Source organism: Nerophis lumbriciformis, linkage group LG05, assembly GCF_033978685.3.
Source record: "Nerophis lumbriciformis linkage group LG05, RoL_Nlum_v2.1, whole genome shotgun sequence".
Classification (NCBI taxonomy): Eukaryota; Metazoa; Chordata; class Actinopteri; order Syngnathiformes; family Syngnathidae; genus Nerophis; species Nerophis lumbriciformis.
This window is the reverse complement of record NC_084552.2, coordinates 19,988,841-20,012,511: the sequence shown is the minus strand read 5'-3', so window position 1 is coordinate 20,012,511 and position 23,671 is coordinate 19,988,841. Positions and strand designations below refer to the sequence as shown.

The window sequence follows — 23,671 nt, the reverse complement described above, 5'->3', positions numbered from 1 at the left end:
CTCCAGTATGACCCTATCTGTCATTAGCTAGCAAGCTAACAGGTATTTTGTGACATGTGAATTTACTATTCACGGTGACACCCTGCATCATTCTCCACAAACCATTCTCCATGCTAACTTACAAATGTGTTTCATTTTTAGTAGTTTGAACTTATTAAGTCTTGACAGTGCAAGATGGATGGAGAGAAAGTTGTCTATTTATGCAATATATATATATATATATATATATATATATATATATATATATATATACCGTATTTATATATATATACACAGCCTCCGGGTACTCCGGCTTCCTCCCACCTCCAAAGACATGCACCTGTGGATAAGTTGATTGGCAACACTAAATTGGCCCTAGTGTGTGAATGTGAGTGTGAATGTTGTCTGTCTATCTGTGTTGGCCCTGCGATGAGGTGGCGACTTGTCCAGGGTGTACCCCGCCTTCCGCCCGATTGTAGCTGAGATAGGCTCCAGCGACCCCGAAGGGAATAAGCGGTAGAAAATGGATGGATGGATGGCACTGTATATGACACTGCATTAATCTCACATAGACAAAAAAATATATATTTATTCAGGTAAGTTTTAGTAAAGAATTTATCATCTTCATTAAATTATACATACAAATTGCAAATAAAACAGCCAGTGAACTTGGTTTATTTAAGAAAGAACTGGCAATTAAAATGAGTCACTCAATATTATGAAACAGCAAGTGTACGTATGTATTCTTTTATTGTAGGCTATTTGGAGACAATACATACAGAGTTGAATACTGTATAAAAAAGATACCGTATTTTCCGGACCATAGGGCGCACCGGATTATAAGGCGCATTAAAGGAGTCATATTGTTATTATTTTTTTCTAAATTGAAAACACTTCCTTGTGGTCTACATAACATGGAATGGTGGTTCTTTGGTGAAAGTGTTGCATAGATTATGTTTTACAGATCATCTTCAAGTTGCTATCTGACAGTCGCTTCTGGATGCGCCATTTTGTGGGCGGTCTTATTTACGTGGCTCACCTTCGGCAACTTCTTCCCCTCGTCATCTTTGTTGTAGCGGTGTAGCGTGCAAGGACGGGCGTGGAAGAAGTGTCAAAAGATGGAGCTAATTGTTTTAATGACATTCAGACTTTACTTAAATCAATAACAAAGCAGCATCTCCTAATCCGAAAACAACACCGGAAATGTGTCCCGTGAAAAAACATCCGACCGGAACTCTCCTTGGGTGAATTATGTAAACTCACTACACCGGTATGTTTTAGCGCTTTCATGGCGAGTTTACTGACAGATATAAGTAAGAACTTTACACTACTTTGTATTAGAAATGGCAACAGCGGAGGATGAATGTCCCGTAACAAGAAGAAGCTTATTGACTTGATTTATGCAGATCCCGAAGACAGATCAGCAGGTACCGGAAGGTAAGAAAAGTTGCTTTTGCATAATATTGCGAAACAAAACGCCAGATAATATGTCTTACCTTATACACACACCATAATAATACTCGTATGTTGAAGCACTTCAAGCGGTGCGGCTTCATTGCTTACCAAAGTCGTACTAAAACATTTTTGATGGATTTTTGAGCGCCGTGTGTAATGTTCTATATTTTCAATGGAACATATAAAATGTTGGTGTTGTTTACTTGAGTCATATTGCCATCATAGTGCAGTCTAGCGTGGCGCAGTGGTAGAGTGGCCGTGCGCAACCCGAGGGTCCCTGGTTCAATCCCCACCTAGTACCAACCTCGTCATGTCCGTTGTGTCCTGAGCAAGACACTTCACCCTTGCTCCTGATGGGTGCTGGTTAGCGCCTTGCATGGCAGCTCCCTCCATCAGTGTGTGAATGTGTGTGTGAATGGGTAAATGTGGAAGTAGTGTCAAAGCGCTTTGAGTACCTTGAAGGTAGAAAAGCGCTATACAAGTACAACCCATTTATCATTTATCATTTATCATTTATATATTATGTTTGACTGCCATCTACAGGTCACACTTATCATTACACCATGTACCAAATAAAATTGCTTCGAGGTCGGTAAGAAAAAGCAGAATTATTCTGTGCATTAGGCGCACCGGGTTATAAGGCGCGCTGTGGAGTTTTGAGGGGAAAAAAATATTTTAAGTGCGCCTTATAGTCCGGAAAATACGGTAATATATTCATTGCAGAATTACGCATCATTTGTTGATGAAACGAAGGGAATGCTATCGATAATTTCAGGACATTTTAGTTAGTCTTGTAAACACACAAGACAGTTTCAGTTAGTTTAAGTAGTTTTCTTTTAATTATAGTTTTTATATATTTCAGTTAACAAATATGTTTTTTCAATTCTAGTTTTCGCCGTTTTTTTGTTTTGTTTTTGTCAACGATAATAACCTTGGCGCAGGTGCAGAAGTTGATTGTTGGTAGGCAGAGGTGCTCCTACTGCTGCAGAAGCCGGTCCTCCTCTTGGACGTTGAGACGACGCTCAATGCACACCGCGAGGGCGATGAGGGTCGTCGTCAAGCTTTTTTCAGAGTCTCCAAGGGAATCATCTGGTTCCGGATGTGGTCCGTGAGACCCAGGAAATATGTGTCCAATGGCGAAAGAAAGTGGGCGGAGCTCAAATAAATTACACTTTGCCCTGTTGGTTAACTTTTTTATAGTGCAACCAAAAAAAGGGGAGGAGGAGGCAGTCTCGACAACGCTGTGGATACTTCATAAATGTTTCACATTATTATTGAATTGCTTTATTTGCACTCATTTTAAACTAGCAAAACTAGAAATGCTATAAAAAAGTATAACACCTGAAAAGCACACAAAGTAGCTTACAGCAGCACTGCATCAGTAGTGCGCACCATATAACGATCAGCCACCCACAATGGATGTGCTGCCTGGCACAAAATGGCTGCAGTGCAGACACACAATGGTTGGATGAAACGTTCGTACACAGACACAAGGTTCGTACAACAAAGCATTTTTTTTATTCGGCCTGTGGTTTGTCAATTCTAAAGTTTGTTTAATGAGCTGATCGTAATTTGAGGTCCCACTGTATTGCATACTGTGACGTAATCCTCAAATGTATCCTGGATAAAGAGAAATCAAAGAAGAGATCCTGGGTAACTCTAATTTGATTCATAGTACAAAACATAGAAGGGACAATACTCTCCTCATCTTGTGAGAGTGGAAGTAATCAGTCGTCTCGTCATCATTCAAGACTTCTAACATATTGTTGAGAGCGGGCCTCGCCCACAAGATTGAAGCTGATTTGCAACCCAAAAAATTATTTCTTTGCAATTAAAACTTAATGAAACTTATACAAAATGTGAATGAAAAAATATGTTTTCATGAGAATCTTTTTGAAATGTAAACAAAACAAGTATATATATAACAACAAAATAGTTGTTCGCCATTCTTTTTTTTTTAAATATCCAACCCTCTATTTTTTTTATGAATCTATTTTCTTTTTTGTTTTTGCAAATTAATATTTTCTTTGCTTTCATGATAAGTAATTTATTTTCAAAAACATTCTGCTATATGACTAGTGATGGCTTGTAGCAGGTATTGTCCAAATCAGGATTCACTTGTTTTTCATGAAAATGTGCAAACTTTCGCAAAAATATTTTTTTTTCTACTTCTTCTGTGTTTTTCTTAACAATTGGAATAGTCCCAACAGTACTTGATATGCTGCAGTGCTTCTCAATTAAGACTGTATTTTTAAATACAATTTTAACAGAAATATGTTAACATTTGCAGAAAAATATGGACACAATGCAGGCAAAATAAGCTTAATTATCTTTGCAGTTTGCAGTATTAAAATAGACTAGTCCTGGCAGTTTATGATATGCTGCTGTGCCTCTATTTGAAGATTGTTTTTGCCAATTTTAAATCAAAATTAGGGTTATCAAACAAATAAAATATTTAATCGAGATTAATTGCTGTTTGTTCATATTTATGTTATGTACAGAGAAGGGAAGGAGGCGACAACCAAGGCAGAACTGCGGTTTACAAGGTTTATTTAAACCTTTGATGATTACGTGGCATGTGTATGCTACCCTGAGTGAATGGGTGTAGGCTATGTGTATAATTCATAGTGTAAATGTTAGCAGGGGTTGTTGTCTGTGAGTGTTGGATGTATCTCTCGTCGAATCAAGGGGGGGGGGGGGGGGGGGCAAGGCGAAGAGGCAGTCCGTAAACAGGCAAGGGGTTGAGGGTAAGAGCGAGGCAGCGTAGTCCGTGTCCGAGCAGGGATCGAGGAAGGCAGTCAGGAATCCGGATGGTTGTCGAGAGGCAAAACATGATCACGGATGACAGGGAAGTCACTGCGGGAGACACAAGGGACATGAACATGGGAGACACGGAGAGACCAAAAAGAAGGCGAGCAAGGCACAGGGGAGGGAATGCCAGACGTGATGCTTACTGGGAAGATGAGCGACGTTCTGGCAAAGGTTCCTCGGGTCCGCTGGTCTTTTATGCCGCTCCCTCTCATCAGGTCCAGGTGCGCTGATTAGTGATTGTCTGCAGGCTTGTTGCTGTGTGGGCGTGCTGTGCTCAGCGCGAGCAGGGGCGTGTCTGAGCGCGCTGCCAGCGGAGGTTCGAGTCCACGCCGTGACAATTTAACTCAAAAATAATCACGATTAATCACAGATCAATATAATTCTTCGTCTTTAATACATATACCCTAGACCAGGGGTGCTCACACTTTTTCTGCAGGCGAGCTACTTTTCAATTGATCAAGTCGTGGGGATCTACCTCCTTCATATATATAATTTATATTTACTTATTTATGAAATATATGTTTTTGTTAACAAGTTAAAGGTGTTTAATGATAATGTAAGCATGTTTAACACATATAGTTAATATTGTTAATAAATTAAAGGTGTTTAATGATAATACAAGAATCAGGGGTGCTCACACTTTTTCAGCATGCAAGCTACTTATAAAATGATCAAGTCAAAATGATGTACCTACTACAAAAATGCAAAACATATATTTATTTCTAAATATATTGAGGATTCTTTATATCAACAATGTATGTTGATGTACATGCATAACCGCATGAGCCAATATTGCACAACACAACACAATTAACTATGTACATTTTTTGTCATTACCCGAGTTTACTCTGATGACTTGCACTGAATTGAATCAGTCAGGGATGCATAGTCCGGACAGTAGCTGCTGACAGCCAGCCTCAAGCACACTTCCAAATGTTCATCCGTCATGGTGGAACGGTACTTGGACTTAATGATCTTCATGTGGGAAAAGGCTGACTCACATAAATAAGTGGAGCCGAATAATGCAGTCAAGGAGGTAGCACATTTCCTGATGTTGGGGTACTTTACCTTTGTGAGTAAGTTCCAGAACTGTCCATGAGCTCTGGACTTCAGCTCAATGCCGGCTTGCAGTGTCAAAATCTCATCTTCCACTCCAGTAGTGTTGCAATTTGTGATGCGAGGGAATCAACCTCAGCATCTTCCCGAAAAGGATAGCACATGAATGTAGCGACTGGCTCGAGCAAAGAAAAGTCTTGAAAGCGTTTGTCAAACTCTGACAGACAATTGTCAATTTGCTCTGTGTAGCGTGCACTGTCAAGTTGCACACAGGCCTTCCCTTGCATCTCCAGCTCTGACGCCAGGTTCTGGAAGTTTGCCAAATCATGGCGCTGCAGCTTTGAGGAGAGATGTTTCATCTTTTGTTTGAAAGCATTAACTGAGCTGATCATATTGATCACTGTTTTGTCTTTTCCTTGCAGCTCTAGATTAAGATCATTCAACATGTTGGTCAGATCGGTTAAAAATGCCAAGTCTAACAGCCACTGACCGTCATTTAGTTGCGTGTATTCTGCATGTCCAGCTGCTACACGGAAAAACTCCTTAATCTCTGGACAGAGCTCTCGAAATCTTTGCAGGAATTTCCCTCGACTAAGCCATCTCACGTCAGTGTGCAGCAACAACTCAGAGTGGTCGCAGTCAGCCTTCTCCAGATGTGCACGAAATAACCATCTTTGAAGAGATCTGGCGCGAATAGAACAAGCGATCTTCATTGCAACATCCATGATCTCCTTCATGTTGAGCATTTTAGCGCATAACGCTTGTTGGTGGATTATGCAATGGTAATTTAGGAAGTCCGGGAAATCATCGTCCTGCCTGCACTTGGCAATAAATCCATTCAAGCGGCCAACCATTGCGGGAGCTCCATCCGTGGTGATGGACATCAGTTTGTACACTGGTAGCTGAGTTTTCTCCATAAAGTTTTTAAACGACTGAAATATGTCCTCTCCTCGCGTCTGTTCTTTCATGGGCAGTAATTGATAGCTCTTCTTTTGTAGTGATATCACTAAACACCATACGGATGAAAATGCACATCTGGGCTGTGTCACTCACGTCCGTAGATTCGTCCAACTGTAGTGAGAAACACTCGCAATCTCCGATGTCCGTCCAAAGTTGCTGGGTTCTATCCTCAGCGATGGCTTCACAGCGCCGTACGTGTAACTGCACATCTTGACAGCTGGACAGCTTTGATCGAAGATAATATTTCTGCCTTATTTTTAAAGTTTCGGAACAATGAGTCAGCTGCTTCAACGAATGCCTCCTTTACCATCTCTCCGTCTTGGAAGGACTTCTTGTTATTAACGATGATGTGACTCACCCGGAATGATGCTTCGGTGGCGACTTTCGCTTTTGAAGTTTGTTGTGTGAAAAATGACTGCTGTCCGGACAACTGGGATTTCAGTTCCTTCACCTTTCTCTTTCTCAGCTCGCTTTTCAGCGGGAAGTCGGTGTCGTATTTTCCATGAATAGTCCGAAAATGCCGCTCCACATTTCCCTTCTTTGGTGGATGGATGGATGGATGGTATTGCAATGACAGATTGGCAGATGAGGCAAACGCACTTCGAAAATGTCATCGTGAAAAAAAAGTCCTCCACCCATTCCGTATGAAAGTGATAAGTTTTTGTCTTCTTACTTGGTCCAGCTCCCCCACTCATTTTTATACACTTAAGAGAAAAAACCGATGGCTGAAAATTGGTGGTAACTCACTGACAAGCTTGTTAGCTTTGCTGCACTGAGCGCCGTTGTTTGCGCATGCGCGCCGTTGTTTGCGCATGCGCAGTGACCTAAGTGTCATCTGACTGGCTGCCCTGTTTATCAATCAAAAGACGGGGTGGATGATAGGCTGGCGTCAATTTGCATTACATAAAAAAAAAAAAAAAAAAAAAAAAAAATATATATATATATATATATTTTTTTTTTTTTAATGTAATGCGATCTACCAATACTACTTTTGCGATCGACTGGTAGATCGCGATCGACGTATTGAGCACCCCTGCCCTAGACAGATAATTATAAAGTTTTGTCACCATAACCGGACAAGTAATTTGTTTTTAATGAAATGCATGTAAACATGCTTTTTTAGACAGCCCAACATAAAAAGGACATAAACAAGCTTTTAATGAGAATAAGAAAAAACATTGGTGCCTTGCTAGCTCTTGTATTTTATAGGAATACATAATTTGTATTCCTGCTGTAGGAGCACTTGCATTCAGAGGAGGAGCTACACTTCCATGTTTAGATACCAGTTTCTCGCAATATAACACAAAATGTGGATTGTTAAATTCTTGCTTTGATTGTCAAAGATATTTGGTAATGTAGTCTCGGATATTTCTACCTGAATAAATGCTTCTTATATTCTGTACATTACATGTTCTACAAGTTGCTGGTCTTCATATTTCTGCATGACAATGTTTGAACCTTCTGTATTTATTAATAAAATGTAATATTCAACCTGCTAAACATTCCTTAATTGAGGACTATCAATAAGAACATGTTGTAAAAGAATACACACTGCATTTCAATATGCCAGAAAACATTTATTTAGGTATTACAGATTACATTTCAAACCATCTTTGACAAAGCATGATCGTAATGTAAAACAATTTTTCATTTTGTTATGGTGGTAAACGGGATGCGACGCGCTATTATTGTGAAGCCGGAAGTGTGTGATTGGAATGACAAGAGGTTTTCTTGACATTTTTTTGACGAAGGTCTCCAATAAAAGTGACTCTAAACTTTTTTCTCTACCATATGTTTTTTGCTGAGGTTTTATTCCATCTTCAGAATCAGAATCAGCTTTATTGTCATTACACAAGGTAACGAGATTGAGGCCATTCCATACAGTGCGATGTGTGCATGCTAGAAAAACAATGTGCAAATATATAGAAATATAAAAAATGTAGAAGTGAAATGAATATGGTGTGAAATGAATATATACATGAAAAAACAAAACAAAAACAGGGTGGTTGGTGGAATGGGTTATTGCACCGAAGAGAAGGCAGTTATGAGGGACAATGGGGCAGTCCGTTCAGGATGGTTATGGCTCTGGGGAAGAAGCTGTTCTTTAGCCTGTTTGTTTTGGTTTTAATGCACCTGTAGCGCTTCCCAGAGGGCAGCAGGTGGAACAGGTCAGAGCCAGGGTGGGTGCTGTCCTTGATGATGGCACTGGCTCTGTTGAGGCAGCGGGAGGTGTAGATGTCCGTCAGAGAGGGGAGAGGGCGGCCGATGATCTTCTGAGCCGTCTTGACCACTCTTTGCAGCCTCTCCCTGTCTGCTGCAGTGCAGCTGCCGTACCATACCGTAATACAGTAGGTCAGCAGGCTCTCGATGGACGAGCGGTAGAAGGTCAGCAGCAGGTCAGGCTTCAGGTTGTACTTCCCGAGGACTCTAAGGAAGTGTAGCCGCTGCTGAGCCTTCTTGACGATTGATGTGGTGTTGACTGTCCAGGAGAAGTCATTAGAGATGTGGACTCCAAGGTACCTGAAGGTGTGGACCCTCTCTACACGCTCGCCGTTGATGTAGAGGGGGGCAGGGTCGGTGCTGCTCCTCCTGAAGTCGACGATGATCTCTCTGGTCTTGCTGGTGTTGAGAGCGAGGTTGTTCTCCGAAGACCAGGCCGTCAGCTTCAGGACCTCCTCTCTGTAGGCAGCCTCGTCACCCCTGGAGATGAGCCCGACCACTGTGGTATCGTCGGCGAACTTGACGGTAAGGTTGTCACTGTGGGCCGGACTGCAGTCATGGGTGTAAAGGCAGTAGAGGAGGGGGCTCAGCACACAGCCCTGTGGGGAGCCGATGCTCAGCCTGCGGGAGGATGAGAGGTGCGGGCCAAGTCTCACATTCTGGGGTCGGTCCGTTAGGAAGTCCCTTATCCAGGCGTTTGTGAGAGGGGGGAGGCCAAGAGTGTCCAGTTTATTGCAGAGTCTGTCCGGGATTATTGTATTGAAGGCAGAGCTATAGTCCACAGAGAGCATCCGGACGTAGCTCTGCTGCTGCTCCAGGTGGTTCAGAGCACCTTGGGGTTACTACAGCAGTTAGAGTAACAATCTTCATTTTCTATTTTTCAATGCACTCAACTGTAACATAAAGACGGACATGAAGCTCTCTCTCTCTACAAGCACGCGTTCGCTCCAATTATGTCGTCTCACGGCGATCAAAGATAAAATGGTCTTGGCTTTTTTTTTTAGCATTTGTTTCTTGGATTTTTGGCATATACAGTCCAGAAATACCATCAAACACATGTCAAATGATTTTTTTTCTCCCCCGAACAAGTGACCCACAGAAATTGTATATAAAATTAACTAGGAAAAAAAAAACATGCGTCAGGCAAATATTGACACCGAGCCACAGACAATCGCGCTCCTGAGTGTCCCCAACACAATGCAGAGACACACAAAAGTAGACAAAAGGCTCATCAATTATCTATATTTCAATTACTTTTTAATCGGGGTTAAATTTGAGATCAGCCTCTTTTACATATTTTAGGAAACCACCCCATACTTCCTGAATTTTCACACAACAACCGTTTATTTTCAGCCTAAATTGATCCATTTTCAGAAAATACAAAATATCTTTAATCCAGTGGGTGTGGCATGAGGCGCTGTTGCCTTCCCATTTAACACAATGAGTCTTCTCGCCAACAAAGTAGTGAATACTACAAGATTCTTTTTAGAGTTGCTAAGAGTAGACGACTGAGGTGCTAGCCCAAATCGTCCACTCACAGAATTTGGCTCAATCTTTTTGCCAATTACCAAAGACAAAGTATTAAAGGGGAACGGCACTTCTTTTTTTTATTTTATTTTGCTTATCGTTCACAATCATTATGAGAGACATGACGATGGATGTTATATTTTTTTAATGCATTCTAAATATTAACTAAATTCGATAAAAGTCTGCTTACAATTCTGCTTATAAACCATTAAGGTTGTATATACATAATGTAAGTACTGTATATATGTAATGTAACAATGGGTACATTTATAATAACATTTATTTTTATGTATTTTGAACATTTTAAGCGTACCCAGCGCATTAATTTAAAAAACGCATCACGATTGCTTTTTTTTCAACCACATCAGTGATTACTCACTGCAGACTTCATGAGAGCCAACAAACATAATAAAACATCACTTACCATGCAATGTCTGCTGACATTCGGATGGCGCCTGCCAGGATGTTCATATATTCCCATTTAGATGAAAAATGGCGGATTACATTCTCAGCCATCTGCTTTCCAGGTGAGAAGCATGATTTATGATCTACAAAACACAAAACCAGTGAAGTTGGCACCTTGTGTAAATCGTAAATAAAAACAGAATACAATGATTTGCAAATTCTTTTCAACTTGTATTCAATTGAATAGACTGCAAAGACAAGATATTTAATGTTCGAACTGAGAAACTAAACTTTTTTTTTGCAAATAATCATTAACTTAGAATTTAATGGCAGCAACACATTGCAACAAGTTGGCAAGGGGGCATTCTTACCACTGTGTTACATGGCCTTTCCTTTTAACAACACTCAGCAGACATTTGAGAACTAAGGAGACCAATTGTTGAAGATTTTTAGGTGGAATTCTTTCCCATTCTTGCTTGATGTACAGCTTAAGTTTTTCAACAGTCCGGGGTCTCCGTTGTTGTGTTTTACGCTTTCAATTGTAGACAGGTCTGGACTACAGGCAGGCCAGTCTAGTACCCGCACTCTTTTACTACGAAGCCACGCTGTTGTAACACATGGCTTGGCATTGTCTTGCTGAAATAAGCAGGGGCGTCCATGGAAAAGATGTTGCTTAGATGGCAACATATGTTGCTCCAAAACCTGAATGTACCGTTTAGTATTAATGGTGCCTTCACAGATGTGTAAGTTACCCATGCTTTGGGCACTAATACACCACCATACCATCATAGATGCTGGCTTTTGAATTTTGCGCCTATAACAGTCCGGATGGTTCTTTTCCTCTTTGGTCCGGAAGACACGATGTCCACAGGTTTCAAAAACAATTTGAATTGTAGACACAGAACACTTTTCCACTTTGCATCAGTCCATTTTAGATGAGCTCGAGCCCAGCGAAGCCGGCTGCGTTTCTGGGTGTTGTTGATAAATGGCTTTCGCTTTGCATAGTAGAGTTTTAACTTGCACTTACAGATGTTGCGACGAACTGTAGTTACTGACAGTGGTTTTCTGAAGTGATATCCTTTACACACTGATGTCGCTTTTTGATGCCTGAGGAATTGAAGGTCCGTAATATCATCGCATACGTGTAGTGATTTCTCCAGATTCTCTGAACCTTTTGATGATATTACAGACCGTAGATGGTGGAATCCCGAAATTCCCTGCAGTAATAGCTTGTTGAGAAATGTTGTACTTAAACTGTTTGACTATTTGTTCACGCATTTGTTCACAAAGTGGTGACCATTGCCCCATCCTCGTGTGTGTATGACTGAGCATTTCATGGAAGATGCTTTTATACCCAATCATGGCACCCACCTGTTCCCAATTAGCCTGTTTACCTGTGGGATGTTCCAAATAAGTGTTTGATGAGTATTCCTCAACTTTCTCAGTCTTTTTTGCCACTTGTGCCAGCTTTTTTGAAACATGTTGCATGCATCAAATTCCAAATGAGCTAATATTTGCAAAAAAATAACAGTTTTCCAGTTCGAACGTTAAATATCTTGTCTTTGAGGTCTATTAAACTGAATATAGGTTGAAAAGGATTTGCAAATCATTGTATTCTGTTTTTATTCACGATTTACACAACGAGCCAACTTCACTGGTTTTGGGTTAAATAAAACTGTTACTAAAGCCGAATCTCTCCACATAAAACAGATAATTCCACTTCACTCGATCAAATGCCTTTTTAGCATCCATAGATATAACTGCCTCTTCAGTGTTAAGAGCAGGCACATCATACAATATAAATGATAATAAAATGATAAATGGGTTGTACTTGTATAGCGCTTTTCTACCTTCAAGGTACTCAAAGCGCTTTGACACTACTTCCACATTTACCCATTCACACACACATTCACACTGATGGCGGGAGCTGCCATGCAAGGCGCTAACCAGCACCCATCAGGAGCAAGGGTGAAGTGTCTTGCTCAGGACACAACGGACATGACGAGGTTGGTACTAGGTGGGGATTGAACCAGGGACCCTCGGGTCGCGCACGGCCACTCTTCCACTGCGTCACGCCGTCCCTATATATTGCAAAGACGTCGAAGATTAGAAAAGAAGTGCCATTTCCGATTGAACCCATTTTGATCCGCATTCATAATAGAAGGAAGAATAGTATTCAGACGTGAAACCAGCAGTTTGAATAATAATTTAAAGTCCACATTTAGTGGACGACAAAGGGAAAATGAAGCTTGGTTGAGCGTTTGCGGGAGGCAGCCACATAAAAGCAATTCATTGTACATGTCCAATGATTGGGGGTCTAGCTTTTACCAACATGTTTTGAAAAATTCGGGAGGATAGCCATCGGGTCCCGGGGATTTTCAGTTTTGTAGTGATAACGCTGCAACATTTAATTCCGCAACAGTAATTGGTCTCTCTAACTCTACCGCGGCGGACTGATCAACCAAGGGCATCCCCCAGATTGGCAACAAATTATCAAGCTCAGGAGTAGAACAATGAGAAGATGAGTAGAGAGGCACATAGAAATTCTTGAATACATTATTGATCTCAAAATCATCTTTAACTATAGCTGAATCGCATTGAATCTGCGGAATATAATGGGATGCTGATATCTGGTGTAGTTGATTAGCTGATCATTTACAAGCTTTAATGCCATTTTCATAAAACGGAGATCTTGAACGGAGCATTTGTTCAGTAGCACAGTCTGTCGTAAGGACATCAAGTTTTGCCTTTAGAGAGAGCCTTTCCCTATAAGTGTCTGGGTTTTGAGAGGTGGAGTACAAATGATCTAACAGTGAGGGATATGCGTTGTGTCAAACTAGTAAATTTATAGTTCCCGAGTTTTCTATTATAATTTGTATAGGATATATATTCCCCCTGATGTATGCCTTCAGCGCCTCCCATAGTACAGAGGTCGACATACTGGGAGTCTTGTTCAACCACAAAAAAAAATTATTTGACGCAAAATAAATAAAAGTCCTCATTTAAAAGTAATCCAATTTAGACGCCATGGCGCACCTGTGATTGTCAGGTTTTTAAAGAATAAATCCATTGAAATTGGAGCATGATCAGAGATAACAATTGCATCATATTTGCATATGACTATACAAACCCCGTTTCCATATGAGTTGGGAAATTGTGTTAGATGTAAATATAAGCGAAATACAATGATTTGCAAATAATTTTCAACCCATATTCAATTGAATATGCTACAAAGACAACATATTTGATGTTCAAACTGATGAAAATTTTTTTTTTTGCAAATAATCATTAACTTTAGAATTTGATGCCAGCAACACATGACAAAGAAGTTGGGAAAGGTGGCAATAAATACTGATAAAGTTGAAGAATGCTCATCAAACACTTATTTGGAACATCCCACAGGTGAACAGGCAAATTGGGAACAGGTGGGTGCCATAATTGGGTATAAAAGTAGATTCCATGAAATGCTCAGTCATTCACAAACAAGGATGGGGTGAGGGTCACCACTTTGTCAACAAATGCGTGAGCAAATTGTTGAACAGTTTAAGAAAAACCTTTCTCAACCAGCTATTGCAAGGAATTTAGGGATTTCACCATCTACAGTCCGTAATATCATCAAAGGGTTCAGAGAATCTGGAGAAATCACTGCACGTAAGCAGCTCAGCCCATGACCTTCGATCCCTCAGGCTGTACTGCATCAACAAGCGACATCAGTGTGTAAAGGATATCACCACATGGGCTCAGGAACACTTCAGAAACCCACTGTCAGTAACTACAGTTGGTCGCTACATCTGTAAGTGCAAGTTAAAACTCTCCTATGCAAGGCGAAAACCGTTTATCAACAACACCCAGCAACGCCGTCAGCTTCGCTGGGCCTGAGCTCATCTAAGATGGACTGATACAAAGTGGAAAAGTGTTCTGTGGTCTGAGGAGTCTACATTTCAAATTGTTTTTGGAAACTGTGGTTGTCGTGTCCTCCGGACCAAAGAGGAAAAGAACCATCCGGATTGTTATAGGCACAAAGTTGAAAAGCCAGCATCTGTGATGGTATGGGGGTGTATTAGTGCCCAAGACATGGGTAACTTACACATCAGTGAAGGCGCCATTAATGCTGAAAGGTACATACAGCTTTTGGAGCAACATATGTTGCCATCCAAGCAACGTTACCATGGACGCCCCTGCTTATTTCAGCAAGACAATGCCAAGCCACGTGTTACATCAACGTGGCTTCATAGTAAAAGAGTGCGGGTACTAGACTGGCCTGCCTGTAGTCCAGACCTGTCTCCCATTGAAAATGTGTGGCGCATTATGAAGCCTAAAATACCACAACGTAGACCCCCAGACTGTTGAACAACTTAAGCTGTACATCAAGCAAGAATGGGAAAGAATTCCACCTGAGAAGCTTAAAAAATGTGTCTCCTCAGTTCCCAAACGTTCACTGAGTGTTGTTAAAAGGAAAGGCCGTGTACACAGTGGTGAACATGCCCTTTCCCAACTACTTTGGCACGTGTTGCAGCCATGAAATTCTAAGTTAATTATTATTTGCAAAAAAAAAAAATCAAGTTTATGAGTTTGAACATCAAATATCTTGTCTTTGTAGTGCATTCAATTGAATATGGGTTGAAAAGGATTTGCAAATCATTGTATTCCGTTTATATTTACATCTAACACAATTTCCCAAATCATATGGAAACGGTGTTTGTATAAAGAAAGAAAGGCAAGGTATCTCACTCTTCTGGTATTTTTAGTCCGTTGGATAAAGTGATCCGCAACGTCGCCGGAAAGAGAAGTCCAAAGTCTTTCACTTCACCGCAGCAAATTAAATCCTCTTGCCCATATGGGATAGCCTCACCCTCCCTTTTGTAGAAACTGGTTCCGGACTTGAAAAAGATTCACTCGCACAACCACAGCCGAGGAGGTTCGCTATCTTAGCATAGCGCAGAGGGTCCGGTGAGCACGGTCCAGCATTGGCTTGACGTCAAATTTCAGCCGTGTGAACTCAGTTGGACAGAGGCTCTCACAGACCTCAGGGAAGCCCACTACTTGGACATGATTCTACAGATCATCACATTTTTTAGAGACGAGATCCACGGTGGCAGTTAGCTTGTTGACGCTAATACGTAATTCGGTTAGCGCATTACCATTAGCAACAAGCTCCAGGCTCATGATGGGACTAGAGATTGATCTCGAATGGTTCCATAACAGCCGCTATCTCTCCACTGACAGCGGATTTAAGATTGTCGAGGACGTCGGCTCGCATTTTGTCCGTCTTCCAACTTATCCTCTCAAAAAAGCCAGAGTTTACAACCGACGCTTCCATTACATCTGGATCCGGAGACGGAGCGGACTGGCTTGTCGTATTTCCCTCGGCCAGACATCGTAGAACTTACAGGCGCAATCCACAAAAAAGAAGCTGCACACGACAGGCCAGTAAAAAGTATGGTAGAGTTGACGGCTGGAGTTGGTAGGAGTGCCAATAAAATATAAAAAAGGTCACATTTCCACGGAGCCCCCGCTAAACTCGCCTTACACCGAATAGTCCTGTCTTGTCAGGAGAACAACTTGCCATGGCTTTGGATCAGAGATTTCCATAATGTCCCCTTTCTTTGTCCATTTCTGCTCACTATTTTCAAGCTTGTGGCTCAAAAGTAACCGAACGCCATTACATTTCCCCACGCTACGGAATGGGCCGTGGGTGAAAAAGGAGTCCGAACGCATGTGTGTTAATCGCACATTAAAAAAACTGATCACTGTTTAAGGGGAACTGCACTGGAATTATCGTTCACAATCATTATGAGAGACAAGAAGACAAAAGGGTTTAGGTTTTTTTTGCATTCTAACATGTACAAATTGGCTCGTTCTTGGGGGCTAGCAATGCAGCTAATGGGAGCAATTAATTCTACCTCTAAATCACTTGAAAAACGTTTCAAACCCGTCAACAATACTTAATTTACGTTCCGTAACCTGTGTAATAACCAAACTGTAGCAACATTGTTATTATAAGAGCAAACACTGAGAAACTTTTTTTGTAGCGTACTAACAAATCGGCATGCTTCGGTATTAGCCGTAAAAGTTAACTGCGGCGAGAAACAAGCTAGCGTCTACGACAACACAAAAAGCGTTTGAGTTTGTATTGCACACCACAATGCGATAGCACGCCAATCGGTACTGACTGAAAAACATGAACAATCGTATTACAGTATCTGTAAAGTATCTCACACTTCATGTTTTGTTTGTACACAGCTAGACAAACAGTGTATGCTGTCTGGCATGATACACGCATGATGTGCTGAATGTATCATGTTCAATATAAAGTGTGACTCACTCGATGGTCTAGCTGGTTTATTTGGGTGAGCACTCCATTTATGTTGAAATAGCTTGGCTTCACATTCCACATTTTGCAGCTTCGATTTACATTCACCTCACTCTCTCGGTTTCAGTCTGCTCCGATGTCTCACTCTTCTTTTGTGCTCGCTTCGAGAAGCAGCAGTTCATCCTTCGTATATTCATCTTCAAAAGGAATAAGGTTGTGAATGCTCACTTGTCCAAAAAATAGTCGTCTTTGTTGTCTGTTGCCTAATCTGCCATGATTAGAAACACTCACCTTTGTTTCCAGAAGTAGAAACACACATTTGTTGCCAGAAGTCAGAAGTGCTCTGCTATGGAAATGCAAATCAAATCGCTGAAAAAAAACAGTGATTAAAATGATCAAAATACAGTAAATATTTTACATATTGCATATATTTATGAAGGTGTATGTTACTACATTATACATATACTTGCAGTGTGCATATAACACATATAACATTTTGTTATGAACGTTGTCTGTTACTATATTATATATATACTTGCAGTGTGTATATAAAACATATTACATATTGTTAAGAATGTGTCTGTTACTACATTATAAATATACATTCAGTGTGTATACAAAATGTTAATGGAGGGTTTTAAAGTTGTTTTCGAGGGCTTTGAAGGCTACAACGGTGACTCTCATTAGCCGCATTTACCAAGCGTTTTTTAAATCATTTTTAAGTGATTATAAACCATATACAAAATTCCCCAAAAAGTGCAGTTCCCCTTTTAAAGGAAGTTATTATTAACGCATTAACTTCGACAGTCCTTATAGTAATAATTATACAAATATAATACATAAAATAATAATAATATAATATATTAGTATATATTAGATACTGTATATATAATATGTAAATATTATATTTTATATTGCTGCTATGCTACATTTTTAGTCTACTTAATACCTGCATTATCCTTTCCATCCTTTGAAAATGAGCTACTTTGTGGAACAATTGCCCTTGTGGATCAATAAAGTTTATCAAAATAAGTAAAAACCTGCAGAGGGGATTAAATCAGTTTCACAAATGGTTCAGTCCACTCTTTACACAAAGACTAAAATGATGTAATTATTGCTTCCGGTTCCGGCACAGTCCAATCTAATTACCTGTGACTGACATTGGTTTGTTTACTAACAAACTAGGCTATGTAAGGGTTATAGCCTTAAGCTTTAGCTTTAGGCGTACGTGACAAGACAAAAAGGGCTTAAACGCGTGCGGGTGACGATTACAAACACAAGCTAGATCACGTTTCTCTTGGATTACGGTTAATCTGCTAAAATTAGAAAAGGCATCCATCTGCAACTGGAAATGGAAAAAGCACAGCAGGTAAAGCATTTGGACACATTCTTAGATCTTAAATTCTGATTTTGTTTCAAAAGCAAAAAAAAACCCCACATACTAAACATGTATTTTTCAGTTTGTTGGGAAGTGGGTTGCGAAGGGGTTGCGAAGTGAAAGGGCAGCAACAGGTGGGCACCTCTTGTCAGCGCTAATCTGTGACCTTTCTAGAGTTGAATTTTTCATCCTAGAAGCCATCTGCCAGATAATGCTGCCTTTACAGTCGCCTACGTGTTTAGCAATGACTTTGCAGCAGTGCAATGTTAATATTCGGGATATGTAGCAGCATATCACGCACTGTCATGGCTATGGATTTGTTTTTCTTTACTTGGACACAGACACAAACAAAACAAGTGATATACAATGTAAAAAAAAATGTATGTGCAGGAAAGGTTTAGAAGACTCTTGTAAAGTAACTTCCTCGAAAAATCACAATGATCACAGCACAGACAAATGCAACACATATAATATACAACAAACATCCACATCATAATACATCTGTTTTTGAAAAGGACAGCTGTTGGTAATTTATGTTCTTCTGTATTTTAAGTGTATTGCTTAGTTCATATTGGTACAATGGATAAAGATCACAACAGTAACTTGAGTAAGAAAATTGAGAAAATGGGAAGTAAATGATGTAAAACTATGAATGCATGTACATGCATAAATAGAGATACAATATATGTTCACAATACATATTGTCAAAATGTGGTCTTTTATAAAAAGAGGAGGAGATGAAGATATTTTAAAGTCTTTGAAGACAGTCAAGTCTTATGCATCGTAGTACTGCAAAATGCGAAGAAGAAGCATAGTTTTCAAGTTTTTGAGTAAAAATAAATAAATCCAACCCATATTTGAGGCACAGCAGCATATATGACTCATGTATCATTACAACTATCATATCTTAAAATGGCTAACTATGAAGAGAAGAATGTATATATATATATATATACCGGTATATATATATATATATATATATATATATATACTGTATATATATATATATATATATGTATGTATGTATGTATGTATGTATGTATGTATGTATGTATGTATGTATATATAATGTGTGTATGTATGTCTGTATATGTGTATATATATATATATATATATATATATATATATATATATATATAATATTTATTAATTAATGAGTAATTATTGAAAATGTATGAAATTCAAACCACATTGTTTTTTCCAATTCTTATTAAAGCACACATGTCAAAAGTGCAATTTCAACGTTGATGATGTGCAATAATTTATGGGGGAAAAAACAACAGTTATAGTTAGCAGAAAAAATGCTGTTTATTTCAACTATTTCCCCTAAAATACACATTGAGGCTATAAAGTTAGATTAATACGTATTTTTACATATGGGACTATGTATACTGAATTAATACGTGTTAATTTAGGGACTACGTATATTAAACTAACCTAATACTAGGGCTGCCGGTATCGATTATTTTAGTAATCGAATAATCTATTGATTAGTTTGTTCGATTAATCAAGTAATCTGACTTTGTAGCCTCAATGTGTATTTTAGGAGAAATAGTTTAAATAAACAGCAATTTTTCTGCTTGTTATAACTGTCGTTTTTTTCCCCCCATAAATGATTGCACATCATTAACATTGAGATTGCACTTCTGACATGTGTGCTTTGATAAAAATTGGGAAAATAACAAGGTTGATCGAATTTGATAGGATATGAAAGGTGCTCTTTGTTACATTTTTCAAACCGAAAATATAACAAGGTTAGTGTATGTTATCATTAGTGGTTTAACAGAACAGATTTGATAAACAAAGGTCTATATTTTCCACAATTAGAAGTTCAACTTTGTAAAACACTTGCGTGGTCCAAATGCAAGGTTGGCTTGGATTGGCTTTCTTTTTTTGTGTCCGTACACATGTGCATTGCCACCAACAGGAGAAATGTTTAGGTACGAAAAGATTAAAAAGGGGATATTTTGTAGGAAATGTGGATATTATGTGGTTGCAGTGCAGATAAAAAAAAGTCCACAAAATGATGTAAAAACACAAGAAAACAAAAGGGAAACATCAAAGGGCATAAAAGACATTAAAGAACAGAGCTGATGAAACCAGCTGACACTTCAGCGGCGTCATTTCTACATACAGCTACAAAAGTAAAACAGAGCAAAAAAACCCAAAAATAGCTATAAATATTACATATTGTGCACATACGATTGTGTTATACATAGACAAACAACAAAGCAAAAACATCATTCTAACACCCACATACTGTACACTGTGGTGGTCTCTGCCATGCTCCATGTTATCGTCTGCTTGGGTGAGGGGGTCAGCACAGCCAGAGACAGGAACAGAACCAACAAAGCAACCAAGAGAGCCCGTCAACCCCCAGCCTTTGTCCAGTCCGCACGGATGAGCGCAAAGCCGTCCAGAGAGACCGGAGTTTTTGATACGTGCTCATTGAAGCTCGTGAAGCTCGTCCATCCCGACGCTCAACGCCAGCTCCGCAGCCCCGTCTCTTCGTCAGGATCTCCTCCGGTCTCTCCACACGGTGACAGAGAGCCTGCAGTTGGTCTCCGGTGCAATCATGGTCATGGCCAAAAGGCTCCCCCAGGCAAATCCAAAAGCTGCTTTCTACTCGAATTACTTGATTTGAGTTGCAGCCCAACTTAATACTCAAAACTGTGGACACGGTCTTTATTTTTCCGCACTTTTGCACCAGTAAGACTAAGACCATCCTGATTTGTCATAACTATTCAAACCTAAAACAGCAAAGATGAAGAAGCGTATTTTTCCAAGAGAGCGCCACTATTTTTTTTTAGTAATAATAATAATAATGGATTAGATTTATATAAAACATTTTCCCACATTTTGGGTAAGAATTGTTGAAAATAATCCTGATTAGAGGCACAGTAGAATCTTGTTTAGTTTAGTATCCATGTTGAGTTTAAACAAACATTTTTTTAAGTCTTGAAATTTTGTTTTAAAAAAAATGCTGTACATCACGTACGATTGTATGCTTAACTAGAAAATTCCCGCAAAAAATTTGATGGGTCTGCTATCTGTGCCCTGGTGTAACTGTACAAATTGAGCTACGCTAGCCTAAAATGCTAGCATGCTCACATGAAAATGCTAACATTTAGCTGGTGTGCTAATGTTAGCATGTTTCAAATAACTAGTTATATGACTGTAAGGTGTATGGCTGCGGAAATAGAGAAAAAAAATTAATATTAGCTAGAAACGTTGCCATGTTTAAGTGAGCTTGCTAACATGCTAACGTTTGCATGCTAACAGTTAACAAGCTTCATGTATCAAGTTATATGACTCTCAGGTGTATGGCCAAACATTGGACGTCAAACACATTTTAGACAGGGTTAAAGTAGACAAATGTGTGAACAAAATGAGACGTTAAGCACTGAGCTACGTGAAAGTATGGCTGAGCTACAAGAGGAGGTAATCTTGCAGGTTGGTGCGTTCTGCTGAAGATATCCGCCATTAGCTGGTGTGCTAATGCAGTTGCGTACCTATTCAATGGGCCCGTAGCGATTAGTTTTCGGAATAGCGTCACCATGGTAACACGAAATGTTCCCACCTTAAAGTACCCTCGTCGGCACGAACGAGACCTTTCCGACGATACATATGTGGGGGTTTGTCTCGTATTAGACGTAAGAGAAACGAGCGGAACTATAAAAAGAATAAACTGTGAAGTATGAGCAATAATCATATGGGCTGCTTGCAATGCAGCAGGCCCATAATTATTAAAAAATTGTTACGGAAAATATAAATATTAGGAGGTGTGTATGTTCTTGAAAAAATATGTTTTGCCATTTATTATTAATGTAGGTTTCTGGATATATTTTAGGAAAGTACATTATTACATTTAAAATACATTATTTAATTAAAACAATTTTTTAAAAGTAATGCATTTAAATATGAATAATAATAAAAACTAACAATTATAACAATAACTTTCTCTGTTGTCGATGAAAGGAATTTATTGCACCAATTGTTATAATGATTTAATAATAATAATTCAAGAGGATTTGGTCTACTTCTGTATGTCATTGTGTCAACCTTACGGCCGGCTGGCTAATCCCGAGCCCTACAAGAGTTAAATCAACAGATGGGAACCAGGTGGATTAGGCCTATAAAAGGTAGAGAGAAAGGCCATCCAGTCACACTGCTGTTAAAAACTGAATCAGAGGAGCCAAACGAGGAATTGCTGGAATATCTAGTTTGCGGCGATGACTGTCATCAAAAGTGGTCGACTGTAAGTACAGCACACATTTATTGACACAAATGTGTAGAAACTTAGAGAACATTGTGAAAAACAAACATGGACGGTGTATGATTTGCTGTATGTCGGCTTCTTTTGTGCAATGGTTTGGTTTTCCCCAAAATGTGCCACAAATTCTCCCAGTTTGCAGGACGGTGTTGTGTTGGAATGTCAGGACAGTGCATCATAAGGAGATGTTTATCTGTGGTGATTCATTGACGTATTATTGCTGTTCTTGTCCGAAAAAGAGAAGATAAATGTTCAGGTTAAACTTCTCCACTTGAATACTACGTTTCCATTGTTATATTCTTGAAGAAAAAGTAATGTTGGCACGGGCTGTCAAAACAATTAACATTATGGACAAAATACGCACGATAGATACTTTTGATGCACACTGCGACGTTACGGCAATTAGTATATTTTATTGCAGTATAAAATCAGTGTGAACCTCACTGTTCCATAACCATAATCAATGAATTTAATTTCATTCATTAAATCTGTTAAAAATAAGTAATGTTATCGTAGTGTGTTGTTTGCTTAACAATTAGCATTTTCTGTTATAAAATCACATGAGTGTGAATGCATTATTTGCTTATTTGATATAAGGTAATCTACCTTTTGTTTTTGATTCCGTTACCTCGTAGCGTTGCTATAATGTGTTGTTATGATACTTTCCATACAGACTATTTTCTCCTGAAATAACACTTTTGGCATTCACATTATGGACCAGACCTGTGCAAATTAGTTAAGCTTTTCAATCTGGCCCGCCGGACATTCCCAAACAATTGTTTTAGATCTTTAAGACGGAAACTGTAGCTGCCATTATGATGTGCAGTGATTTTTTTCTAATTACCGTAAGTTTTGAATTATACAAAGTATAATGGTTGGAATCTGCGCTTTTGCATGATATACTAGTTACTATGGTAATCGGGACGGCGTGGCGAAGTTGGGAGAGTGGCTGTGCCAGCAATCTGAGGGTTACTGGTTCAATCCCCACCTTCTACCATTCTAGTCACGTCCATTGTGTCCTTGAGCAAGACACTTCACCCTTGCTCCTGATAGGTCCTGGTTAGTGCCTTGCATGGCAGCTCCCGCCATCAGTGTGTGAATGAATGGGTGAATGTAGAAATAGTGTCAAAGCGCATTGAGTTCCTTAAAAAAAAAAAAAAAGGCAGAAAAGCGCTATACAAGTACAACCCATTTACCATTGAATCTACATCGCAGCAGCTCAGACGAGGCATCAAGCAGTGTGGGTGGGGAGCGTTTCCACAGTGTTACCAGAGCGACCAGCCTGAAATGCGGG

General features: G+C 39.5%; 1 protein-coding gene across 1 annotated transcript in view; it reads left to right on the top strand.

Annotated features, from left to right (window-relative positions):
• Window positions 1-23,671, top strand: part of dtx4a (deltex 4, E3 ubiquitin ligase a) — a 36,203-nt gene that overhangs the window by 5,347 nt on the left and 7,185 nt on the right. The window lies entirely within an intron of this gene.